This window comes from Miscanthus floridulus, chromosome 5 (genome assembly GCF_019320115.1).
Source record: "Miscanthus floridulus cultivar M001 chromosome 5, ASM1932011v1, whole genome shotgun sequence".
In the NCBI taxonomy this organism is placed as follows: Eukaryota; Viridiplantae; Streptophyta; class Magnoliopsida; order Poales; family Poaceae; genus Miscanthus; species Miscanthus floridulus.
The window spans coordinates 8,791,217-8,804,309 of record NC_089584.1 but is presented as its reverse complement, the minus strand read 5'-3'; positions in this window follow the sequence as shown (position 1 = coordinate 8,804,309).

The following is a 13,093-nucleotide window of genomic DNA, read 5'->3' as shown; positions in this document are numbered from 1 at the left end:
ACCGTCCTTTCCCTCGGTGTCATCCGCGGATGGCTTGGGGTCCTTCTTATGCTCCCCTTGTTGGAGCCTCTGGACAAGAACCACTTTATAAGACCACAGTCCTTGTATAGATGCTTGATGGAGAAAGCATGGTTTGGACATGGTCCTTTGAGCAGCTTCTCAAAGTGGTCTGGGTGCCCTCGGTGGGCTTCTGACCCCCTTATGGTCGGCGGCGGCCATGAGCGAGCCCTCACGCAGTTGCTTGTTCTTCTTCTTTCTAGGATGGTTAGAGGTGCCTTCACCAGTGTCCTCATCCCGCTTTGCCTTGCCCTTGAGGCGGTCGAAGATTGCTCCGACCGCCTCCTCGCCCGAGGCATGACTAGTGGCGATGTCGAGGAGCTCCTTGGTGGTTCACGGGCCCTTATGTCCCAGCTTGTGAACTAGGGACTTGCATGTGGTTCTAGATAGGAAGGCTCCTATGACGTCGGCATCGGCGACATTAGGCAGCTCATTGCACTGCTGGGAGAAGCACCGAATATACCCATGAAGAGTTTCCCTTACCTTCTGTTGGCAGTTTTTGAGATCTCATGGGTTCCCAGGACGCACGTATGTGCCCTAAAAGTTTCCCATGAAGATCTCTTTCAGGTCCACCCAACTTTGGATTCTATTGGGCGGAAGGTGTTCCAACCACGTTTACGCCGAATCGGTCGGGGATAATGGAAGGTTGCAGATAATGAAATCATCATTATCCGCTCTATCGGCTTGGCAAGTAAGCCAATAATCCTCAAGCCACAGTCCGGGGTTTGTTTCCCTAGAGTATTTCGGGATGTTGGTCGGTGGTCGGTATCGTGGTGGAAAGGCAGCATTGAGGATGTGTCGGCCACCGCTGTTGGACACCCTCAGCAAGTCTGGGCTCGGGCTTTGGTCCTCGCCGTTGTCATAGCATCCGCCATGATGAGGGTGGTAGCCATAGCTTGCCCCCTCCCTAGCATCGATGCAGGCACGCCTATGGGCGTCGTGGGTGTCGCACGCATCACAGTTGTGGTCAAGACACTCGTGCACCAAGACTATGGTGTGTGGCCTCCTGCCTTGCTATGCCTAGTGGACTGACGTGTCCATGTTGGGTCGCTCTGAGGGCGTGCGCTGGTTGGCGTCGAGCTTGCATCATCAGGACAGCGAGCTCTCAGCCTATTGCGCCACCGCATGCTCGAGTAGCGTGTGAATCTCATGATGGGCCCGACGATCCTCGGGCATCGCGGGCCCTAGAAGCTCTCAGAGCAAGGCCACCATAGCAGCAATGTTCTGGCTCACCTGAGTGAAGTGTGGGAGGGCTTCATCATCCTCGATGATCCTCTGGTTCACATCGCGGGCCACGGCGCGCGCACGCCTGCCATCTCTATGGTGCTCGAGCTCTTGCTCGAGCTCCACACATTCCTGCTCGAGCTAGAGTCGTGCTTCCTCAAGCTCTTGGTGTCGGGCCTTCAGCTGCTCCACCCGCAGGTGAGGTGGGGCCCCTGCTTCCGTCTTGAGGTCATTTGTTGGGGTAGCCTCTCCCTTGTGGGTGCTTTCGACGTGTCCCTCAAGGGTACCTGCCACGAAACATTCACAAGAAGGGTGATGGCTCCCCCTGCTGGAGTCAGAGTCGGAGGGCAACCCTGATTCTCCCATGAGGAGGTCATGGAAAGATTCCATGATATATTCGGTCATCCCCATGAACTCATTGTTCACGGGGGATGGAGGCATGCGTTGCGCCATAGGGTGGTCAACGGTCTCTGCGGTGTTGTGGAGACCGGATGGGAGTGCTGTCGGGGCACTCCAGATGAGGTATTCTGGGGAGAGCGGCTCTCCTCCAACAAGCTACGTCATGATGTTGGTGAACGAGAAGGTGAGGTGGTGCAAGTCCTCCCAGAATGGTTGGGGTCCCAGGAAGGCGCCGAGCTGGCGCTCTAGCCTCCCGTAATCAAAGCCAAGGAGCTAGTCGCTCCCTGTGGGTGCGGGCCTCCTGATGCATGAAGCTGTAGCTCCTCAAGCGCCTCGGCGATCGCATCGAGGCCAGGTGAAGTGGAGAGGTTGGATGGAGGTGGGAAGCCTGCACAAACCCTCCCTTCGTCATGACGATGAAGTCTAGGTTCTCGAAGTGCACGTGCACGCCTGGGACCCAGCTGATGTCGTGAATTGCTATCCGAGGCCTGGTGTGGATGTTGAGACGCACAAAAAGGCCCCTACCTGGCACGCCAACTGTTGGTGTTTCGAGTTACCATCGACGAGTAAATTTCTAGTATTACACGTCTGGCTCAGATGGTGTGCTTAGAGGACACGAGGTTTATACTAGTTTGGGTAGAAAGTCCCTACATCTAGTTCATCGCTGCTGCTCGTGTTACTAGTACTGAAAGTAGGTAGTAGGTGTTACAAATGAGCGAGAGTGGGAAAGGATCCCAAGTCTCTGGTGAAAGGAGTGAGTGGGTGCTGAGAGCTCAATCGCTGCTCGACTGTGCATTTGTGTCGTTCTCTTGTGCGGATATGTATCGGATCTTGATGGGTCAATCGGTTTGGGATCCCCTTCATGGGGTGCCCTGCTTTCCCTTTTATAAGCTAAGGAAAAGCGTGGGTTATAGCGGAGGAAAAGGAGAAGAACGAGAGAGAGGAAGGCCTCTAGGATCGCTGGGTCCTTCTTCTCCTCCATGCAGGGTCCCACTGACCCTATAGATGCCAATAGGGATGGCTCCACGTCGTGGTCCTACCCGTCACTAGCACCATGCGCTGGCGTCATTTGCCGATCATGGCACTCCACTTCATCCTAGCGGACGTCGTGGTGAACTAACTCACCTATCAGTGTTCGTACGAGGGTTAGGCAGAATAGCACCGGCACGCCCGACACTGTTCTTGATGTGAATCCTTAGGTATGGCCCGTCATGACCGCGAGTTACATTGGGGCATGCCGGTCTCTTCCTTGGTGTCAGAGTTTTGACCCAGGCCCATACGCTTGGACCTGGAGTGGTTGGCGGCGGTATGGGTCCCCATCGGGCGAGACGGAACCCGCACCCAAGGGGTCTGGCGAGGCGAAGAACGTGGTCTTGGGGTCGGGCGAGGCGAAACATAAACCCAAGGGTTGGGCGAGGCGGAGCCCGCGGCCTCGGGGTCGGGTGAGGTGGAGATCGTGGCCACGGGGTCGGGTGAGGCGAAGCCTACCCCCGGAGGCAGGCGAGGCAGAGATCGTGGCCTCGGGGTTAGGCAAGGCGGAGCCCACTCTCAGAAGTCGGGCGAGGCGGAGCCCGCACACCTGGGGGTCGGTTGGAGCTGTAGGCGCGCTCTTGACTGCTCGGTTGAATCAATGTTGATGAACATTAGCTCCTCCTCTTCGGGTACCCAAGTATTGGTCCCCGACACTATATATATCTCGAAGTAACCAACAACTTTATATATAGCTGATGATTTTTTCATTTGAAATAATTTAGATTCTACAAATTATGTTTGAAGTTCTCATATTTTTTCAATTCATTTTTTTAAAACGACCTTGGAAGGAGAAATGGCCAAAATCAAAGTTATAGAGCTTAAAAAGTCTACAACATTGTAGTTGATAACTTTTTCATTTGAAATAATATATGCTCCTAAAAATTTGTCTGAAGTCCTCACAATTTAAAATTTCAAAATTTTTGAACGACCTCGGACCGAGAAACGACCAAAACTGAATTTGTAGATCTCAAAGAGCTATGCAACTTTGTATTTGAAAACCTTTTCATTTCAAATCATTTACATCCAAGGAAAATTCTGTTGAATTTCTCAAATTTTAAAATTCAATTCTTTTAAACGACCTCAGATGGAGAAACAATCAAAACCAAAGTTGTAGTACTCGACCATATCTACAAGTTTCTAGTTAAAACCTTTTTTTATTTGAATTCTTTTAAGAGCCTAAATATTCATTTCGAAATTCAGTAAAGTAAATACAAAAGGAATGTATATACGTTTTAGTTATAAGTGTTTTTGGGGTTGGAGTGGTCAGGGAATGTATCCTTGAGGCATGAGGTTGTAGCTTGAATCTCACTGGCCACACACGCCTCGCCTGGTGTGGGCTTCCTTATATTAGTTTTTTTTTTGCTATTTTTGGGTCTGATTTGTGATCTCTAGAAAAGGATTTCTAGGGATAGCTAGATCTAGAGCCACCTCTAGAAATCGATAGATCTAGAGCCACCTCTAGAAATCGATAAATCGTTGAATTGTAGAGACGGACAACTCTATAAATCCTTTCGGTAGTAGTGTAGCTCAGCTGGTTTGTGTTGGAAACTGTCCATCTGAGTTCAGTTTCTTGACTTGACGCGGCCATGCGAGTGCTTGCATTTTTCTGTATTTATTTTAGGATTTAACAATGCTATTTTTTTATGTAGGAGAGATGCGCTTGTGATGACTTTATTAATCTCGAGATCTTCCGGAGGATTTAACAAAGCTATTCTATTGACATTTCTTCACCAACGTGCCTAAGCACGTTTTCATTAAGAAGAAAGTTATTCTTTGGGTGTACGCGATGGATGCTTGTGTAACTTCGTCAATCTTGAGATCCACATGCTCAATCTTTAGAATATGCTGATAGGAGTAGGGTGAGCATGTACGCGCTTACGGTGACTTTGTCAATCTTAAGATATGATGACACAGTCTTTTGGATGTGCCTATAGGGGGTAGCTTAGTCTTTTGGATCTAGCTCGTAGGGTAGGGTGTGTGTTCATCAATTTTGAGATATGCCAAGTTTAGTCTTTCAGACGTGCTCATAGGGGTAGGGGAGGGTGACTATGTGGGCTCTTTCAGATGTGCTTGTAGGGACCACCAACTCGGTCTTTTGGATATGCTCATATGGATAGAGTGTGTGTTTGTCAATTTCAAGGGTAGATGCGTGTGCGGGCATTCATAAGGGTGAGTTTGTGTGCACATTTAAGTGTGTTCATTTGTCTTGTGATTCGCTAGCTAGTGACGAGCGCTTGTGGTGGCTTCACCAATCTTAAGATTTGCTGACTTAATCTTTTAGATGTGCTCATAGAGGTGTAGAGTGTGTGTACGTGCATTCATAGGGGTGAGTGTGTGGGTGCTTGTGACTTTGCCGATCTTAAGATCTACTAGCTCCATCTTTCGGACATGTTCGGTAGGGTGTGTGTGCATGCTTGCCTAGGGGTCAGCATATGTGCATGTATGAGTGCCAACGTATGTATAAATTTGCCCTCAGGCTTTTGCTTCCATCTCCATGTTGAGCACTTGCATCTTGCGGTCATCTCCATCTCCACCATGCTCCTAGACTTGCTCGGCATTGTCTTGTGAACTGATCTATAGTTAGCTTATCGACTCATGCAAAGCATTAGTCCGTTAGTTGTCACTCAATTACTAAACCAAACTAGGGCTTTGCCTTTGTCAATATCAAGATTTGTCAATATCAAGATGTGTTCATAGGGGTAGGATGTGTGTGGGTACATTCATAGATGTGAGTATATGTATATGTATGGGTGTCTATGTCTGTACTGTCATTCATATGCGACTGATAGTTTGTCGTGACTTTCGTCAATCTCGACAACTAACAACTTGGTCTTTTGGATATACTTATAGGAGTAGGATATATGCACGCGTGTTCATAGGGGTGAGTGTTTGCGCGCCTATGGTCACTTTGTCGACTACCATAAAAACGATTTTAGGAGACGACCTCTAATATTAACGGAGGCGAGACCACCTCCGTAAATGGCCAGGTGGCCTCTAGGCAAATGCCCGCATCTGAAAATCATTTACAGAGATGAGCATCGTAAGACATTCGCCTCTGTAATCATTGATTAACAGAGCCGGTCGTCTTAGGATGCCCGTAAATTGATTTTCAGAGATAAGAAACCAATCTCTGAAAATTGACATTAACAGAGATGGGTATCCATCCTAAGATACCCATCTCTAATAATTCATAACTTTTCCATGAACTTGCATTGGTAAGACAAATTTTGTATTAAAATTGTAGCCCTCAACGCGATCTACAACACTTTTGATTTGAAACTATTTAGAGTCCCAAAATATTTTTTTTTATAAATTTAATAGATTTTAAAATTTAAAATTTTCAACAACCTCGGATGTTGATATGCTCTATACCAAATTTGTAGTTCTCAATCAATCTTTGACTTAAAAGCTGTAAAGTTTTTTATTTGAAGTTGTTTAGAACCCCAAATATATGTTCCAAGTTCATAGATTTTTGAATTCAAAATTTAGAATTCCTAAATGACCTTGAATGCTCACATAGTTAATGCCAAAGTTGTAGTGGCCAACCTGATCTGCATATTTGCTGTTGATAAGTTTTTTATTTGAAGTGTTTTAGTGTCTCAAATATTAGTTTGAAGTTCACATATTTTGAGATTCAATTTTTGAAATTTTCAAACTATCTCCAATGAAGACATATCCTTTACCAAAGTTGTAGTGTTTGATGTAGTTGAAACTTTTTTCATTTGAGTTCATTTTATAGCTAAAATATTTAATAATAAGATCACAAAATATTGATATAAAAATATATAGCATCCTATATATAGTCACAAATGAGTGTGTAGTGTAGGCTGAGTACTAGGTCACGGGTTCAATTAGACACAAAATCTTAACGTTCTTGCCTGTAAATGGCATCAACAGAGGCGGTTAATCGACCGTGTCTCGAAAAATAGCATTTTGGTTTTCAGACACGAGTGTCTATGTTTATACTATGATTTGTAAAAATGAGATTATGCGCCTGCTTGAAAAAATTATCTGTGCCAAAACCTTTCAAACTCTTTCTAGAACCATTGAAAGGGTTATTTTTTAGGGTGTATATGTGTGCTGATATAGTCATAGAGGTATGGAATATGCACGTCTGTTTACGTAAATGAGTGTGCGTGTGTTTGTATGTACTGTCTTTTGCAAATTAAAATAAATATATAAAAAATCCACTTTAGCAGTCTAGCCCTTTGTTTCTGACCTCGTTCGATCAGACAATAGCAAAATAGTTTTGACATTTTGTCCTTGCAGTGAACTGCAGGGACACGCACAGGCTGCGACGACGTTACAGAGATAACAGAGATAAATCTATATACATGTCTACATCTCGACCGGTCCAGAACCAGAACACATGTGTGCGACAAAGCTTATCATCATCATGACGCATTCTTATACACGGATAGGCTACCGCTACGCTACGCCGTGCGTATCTAGGACGCCTTTTAGTTATGCATTACGTTGCAGTCTCGCGGATATCGCATCACATCGTTGACGTTTCGAAAGTTCACTTGCCATGCCATGCTGCTGCTAGTCAAGCTAAGTGCTCTCATATGTGCATATGCATTGCAGCCTTGGAAACATACCTCTCATCACACGCACCAAGGCAGGCGTAGCTAGCGTGCGTGCATGTCTGGCACCTGATCGACCTGAGTCTCCCTAAATGCTCCACGATATATTCACAGATTTGTACATGCATTATACTCTCCATTTCTGCAGGACTGCGATGGCCACCCTAGCAGACTGTGCCACACATCAGTATATGCGTGTGCATCAGTTCATGCATGTGTATAGCAGCATTGTGTATCCACAAGAGTAAGTTTGGTTGTACCTAACATACGTGCCTTACTACTCCAATGAGCATACCCACTGTCTCGGAGTGCACTTCCATATCACATATCTATTGGGCTGTGTGATCTGCTGTATTTAGTCGTTGAGAGAGGATCCGTGACGTCTAAGAGAGGAGATGAATTAGACAACTTAAAAGTCTAACTCTAAACTATGGTATCTTTTTCTATCCTTAGCAAAACCTACACAAAAGATAAACTATCTCAATGTGCAGCTACAATTTTACTAGTGTGTTGCTATCTCTATTGTAAAAGGAGTTATACAAACAATGTAAATGTGGAAGCTAAAGAGTAAGGTAGAGATATGCAAACTTTCATCGACAACTCCGGTATTTTTATCGAGGTATCGAGAAACGCGCAAGCTTCTCCCCTAGTCATCGTTGTAGCCCTCGCTAGGAATCCCTCGCAAGGGTCAAGCTCCCAGGTCGGGTAACTCCGTGGATAGCCCCGGGCCTTACCCACGCTCAAGTGGGTCTCTGGTGTGCCTTCCGGTAAGCCTCTCCAGGACCGCTCCCCGCCGTCTTCACTATCAAGCTTCTGGCCGAAACGCCGCGGGCCTTGTTCCCATAGGTACACGGTGGCGGCCACACCACAAACACGGTTGGTGTCATCTCACAAGACTACAAGCCCCTCCGATGTACAACAATGGTGCGCACAAGCACCGAGTGGTAAGAGGTATGCAAACCTCACTAAATACTAGGCCCATCTTCAGTGATCTTGTGTCCGGCTTAGTTCCCATCTTCGTACTTGGATTTTGCTTGATATCTTGGGTCTTCTCTTGTGCTTCTAGGGTCTTGCTTATGGTGTTGATCGTGGGATCATCATGTCGCCTTCGACCAAGTCACGTTTTACAACCTATTGAACTACAAAACAATTACTTGCAAATTCATTAGTCCAATTTGGTTGTGTTGGTCATCAAACACCAAAATCCAAAGTAAATGAGCCTAGGGTCCATTTCCTTACAATCTCCCTCCTTTTTGGTGATTGATGACAACACGACCAAAACAAGTAAATAATAAAAATTTTGGAATTGAAAAACTATTTACGTGCTAGGATGCAATGCAAAGGGCAAGGTTATATGATGCTAAAAGATACCACATGTAAACATCTTTGGAAACTTATCTTGCCCTTGCAAATGTCCCCATATGGCGTTATGGATTTAAGCCTCCCCCTAACTCCATAATCCACTATCCTCCCTTTCTCGGACCATTACCACTTGTAAATTATTATGATCGGGCTTACTTTTGGTCCTACAAATTCTCCTCCTTTGAAATCAAACACCAAAAAGGAAGACATTAGTAGCACAAGAGAGGGTCAAACTTTGTGATCCTTTATATGTGGAGTGGTGTAAAATAATTACTTGCAAATTCATTAGTCCAATTTGGCTGCGTTGGTCATCAAACACCAAAATCAAAAATAAATGGGCCTAGGGTCCATTTTCCTTACAATTCTCCCCATTTTTGGTAATTGATGACAACACGACCAAAACAAGCAAATAATAAAAATTTTAGAATTTTAAAACTATTTACTTGCTAGGATGCAATGCAAAGGGCAAATGTTATATGATGCTAAAAGATACCACATGTGTAAGGAAAATGGACCCTAGGCCCATTTACTTTGGATTTTGGTGTTTGATGACTAACACAACCAAATTGGACTAATAAATTTGCAAGTGATTGTTTTGTAGTTCAATAGGATACAAGACATGACTTGGACGAAGGCGACGTGATGATCCAATGATAAACACCATAAGCAAGACCCTAGGAGCACAAGAGAAGACCCAAGATATCAAGCAAAGTCCAAGCACAAAGATGGAAACCAAGCCGTACGCAAGATCGCGAAAGAAACGAGCTCACAGAGGTGATCGGACTGCTGGTGGAAAGCAACCAGACGCTCCGATCAAGAGGCTCGGCAATAGGCGTCAGCAACAGCGACTGGACGCTGGACCGGACGATAGCGGCAAATCAACCGGACACAGGACAGCAGCGTCCGATCGAGTACAGAAAGGTTCCAGAGCGGTGAAATTGCGACTGGACATGTCCGATGGCATGTGACCGGACGCTGGCAGCGTCCGATCAGTTGATCACAGCTCTAATGGTCGGGATGACCGGACGCGTCTGGTCAGTAGTAGAAAAGCGGGATTTCATCTCCAACGGCTACTTTCTCAGTGGGGCTTATAAATAGACCCCCCAGCTGGCCATTTGATGTGTGTGGAGCTGAGGAAATATATCAAGGGTGTTGATACACCATTTTAGTGATCTCCACTTGTATTGTGCTTAATGATTCATTAGGTGATTAGCGTAGGTGCTTTATGAAGTGCTTAGGTTGATTAGACCGCCGCTTATGCGCTTGCTCTAGGTTTAGGCCTAGTGTTTAGTGAGGTTTGCATACCTCTTACCACTTGGTGCTTGCACACACCATTGTTGTACATCGGAGGGGCTTGTAGTCTTGCGAGATCACACCAACCGTGTTTGTGGTGTGGCCGCCACCGTGTACCAGAGGGAATAAGGCCCGTGGCGTTTCGGCCTGGAAGCTTGATAGTGAAGACTGGTGGGGAGCATCCATGGAGAGGCTTGCCGGAAGGCACATCGGAGACCCACTTGCGCGTGGGGAAGGCCCAAGGCTATCCACAGAGTTACCCAATCAGGAGCTTGGCCCTTGCGAGGGATTCCTTGCGAGGGGCTCCAATGAGGACTAGGGGGAAGCTTGCGTGCTTCTCGATACCTCGGTAAAAATACCGGAGTCGTCGACTGAAAGTTTGCATATCTCTACCTTGCTCTTTAGCTTCCGTATTTACATTGATTGTATTACTCCTTTTGCGATAGAGATAGCAACACACTAATAAAACCGTAGTTGCACATTTAGATAGTTTATCTTTTGTATAGGTTTTGCTAAGGTTAGAAAAAGATGCCATAGTTTAGAGTTAGAATTTTAAGTTGCCTAATTCACCCCCCCCTCTTAGGCGTCACTGGTCCCCTTCAAGTGGTATCAGAGACGGTTGGCTCACTTTGGACCTTTGGCTTAACCGTCATTGAGCCGACGCTATTTAGAGTGGTTCGGATGGATACCTCTAGGCCTTCGCACTTTGACGGCACTAACTTTCCCTATTATAAAGCTAGAATGGCTTACTACCTTGAGGCGGTTGATTTGGGATTTTGGAGAGGTCACTCGTGATGGAATGAAATCCATTAAGAATCCTGATAAACCCACAAAGAGTGAAGAAAATGAAATACATTTCATTGCTAGAGCTAAGAATTGCTTGTTTGAATCTTTTTGCATGGATGTGTTTAACCAAGTGTTCACTTTAAATACGTCACATGAAATTTGGTTAAAACTCCAAGAGCTCCATGACGGCACATCTAATGTCCGTGAGCAAAAACATTATCTAGCTAAACAAAATTATAATTCCTTTATAATGAATGATGATGAGCTTGTTCGTGATATGTATTCTCGTTTGAATCTAATTACCAATGAGCTCCATTCAATATGATTAACAAAGCTAGATGATGCGGACATCAGTGAGGAAAATCATCTCTGCTGCTACCACAAAAGAAATATGCAAGCATCATCACCATCCTTCACAACATGGAGAACTTGAGCACCATGACTCCGGCCATAGTCATTGGCAAGATAGTGGCATTTGAAATGTCACGCAAGATGGGTCAAGAAGAAGCCTCTTCATCAAGCAAAGGCAAAGCTCTCGCATGTAGCGAGAAAAAGAAGATGAAGGGTAAGCAAGTTGAGACAAGCTCAAGCTCAAGCTCCTCAAGTGAAGATGAAGAAGAAGATGAGGACGACTGATGACGATGATGATGAAGTTTCAAGTGAAGATGATCAATCTTCCTCCTCCATCTTCGACCTTGATGAAGAATCAATCAAACTAATCAACAAGGTGGAGAAGATGATCCAAAGGCTCAATGTCAAGGGTGTGTCCCATCCAAATCCAAGATCTCATTTTCACCAATCAAAGAAATGAGCAAAGAAAGAGAGGATGCTATGGATGCGGCGAGTTGGGGAACTTTGTGGAAGTTTGTCCAAACAAGCCCACACCCAAGATAAAGAAGAAGGCATACAAGAACCAAGCACTCACATCAATAAGGTCATGGGATGATTCTTCAAGTGAAGAAGTAACACCATCATAAGAGGCGAGGGCGCAAGCACTCATCATCAAGCTCTTCTCGTATGTGCCTTATGGCATGAGGTAACGAAAGCTCATCCTCTAGTGAGAGTGATAGTGATGATGAAATGCCTTCTTATGATGAAATTGTGCAACAAAATCTTAATTATGCTAAAGTTTGCACTAGTCAACAAAAGAAGCTCGAAAAATTAAAAGAAAAGCTAGGTAGTTCACAAGAAGCATACAAAACTTTGCTTGAACAATATGAGAACTTTGCTAATCTCAATGTTGAACTATCTACTAAAATTGAGCAACTTGAGGCTAGTGCAACAACAAATGCATGCACAATCAATGATGAGCAACTTGTAAAGAAAAATAAAAAATTAAAATAAAAGTTAGCTAGCTCACAAGATGCTTATAAAAGTTTGCTTGCTAAAATAGAAACCATGTGCAAACATTGTGATGAGCTAACTAATAAAGTTGCTAATCTTGAAGCCGTTAGTGCAACCCCCACCAAGGTATCTAAAAAGAAAAGTTCTATCTTTAACATGTCTAAAAAGGATGCCTCTACTTCTTGTAATGATTTATGTTTAGATTTATCTTTGTACAACCAAGTTTGTGTTGAGAAAGTTATTGTAGATACATGCACACAAGAGATTGCAAAGGAAAATGAGCAACTCAAGCAAGAAGTAGCTCGCCTCACCAAGGACTTGACTCAAGTGAAAGACAAGATGAAGCAAGCCCAACCTCATCAAGATAACATCATCAAGGGAGTGAAGAAGCTTGATGAAGGATAAACCTGTGGTTTGCTATATATGCCACAAGAAAGGTCACAAGTCCTATGAGTGCAAGGTGAAGAATGGGGGAGGAGCAAAGAAGAAAGAGAAAAAGCAAACAAGCAAGCTCTCCAACACCTACACCAACAAGGTGGACAAGAAGGCCTCCACACCTTATCTCTTGAAGAAGAAGAAAAATAACAAGGTGGTGGCCATCAAGGTGAACAAGCAAGCCAACAATGGGATCAAACGCTTTTGGGTGCCAAAGGAAATCATTTTCAACATGAAGAGCACCAAGATGGTTTGGATCCCGAAAGGGAAGTAAGAAGTCAAATGGACGTCGAGGAATTTGGAGACTTGGCAAAGTATGGGTGCATTTCATGGGGTGCATCATGATGGACAAAATCATTGCCAAGTGGGTTAGTGAATACTATGGACCCAAATTTCCCTTCCCTATGTTAGGTAACCTAGATTCAATTTCCTTCAAGTAGTGTCATTTTGCATTTCCTACAAGTGGCATTTCTTACAATTTATATCTTTAAGCATCTAGTTACTTTTTATGTCTATGTTTGCATTTGTATGCTTATATCTTTTATCATGCATACACTAGGTATATCTTATGGTAG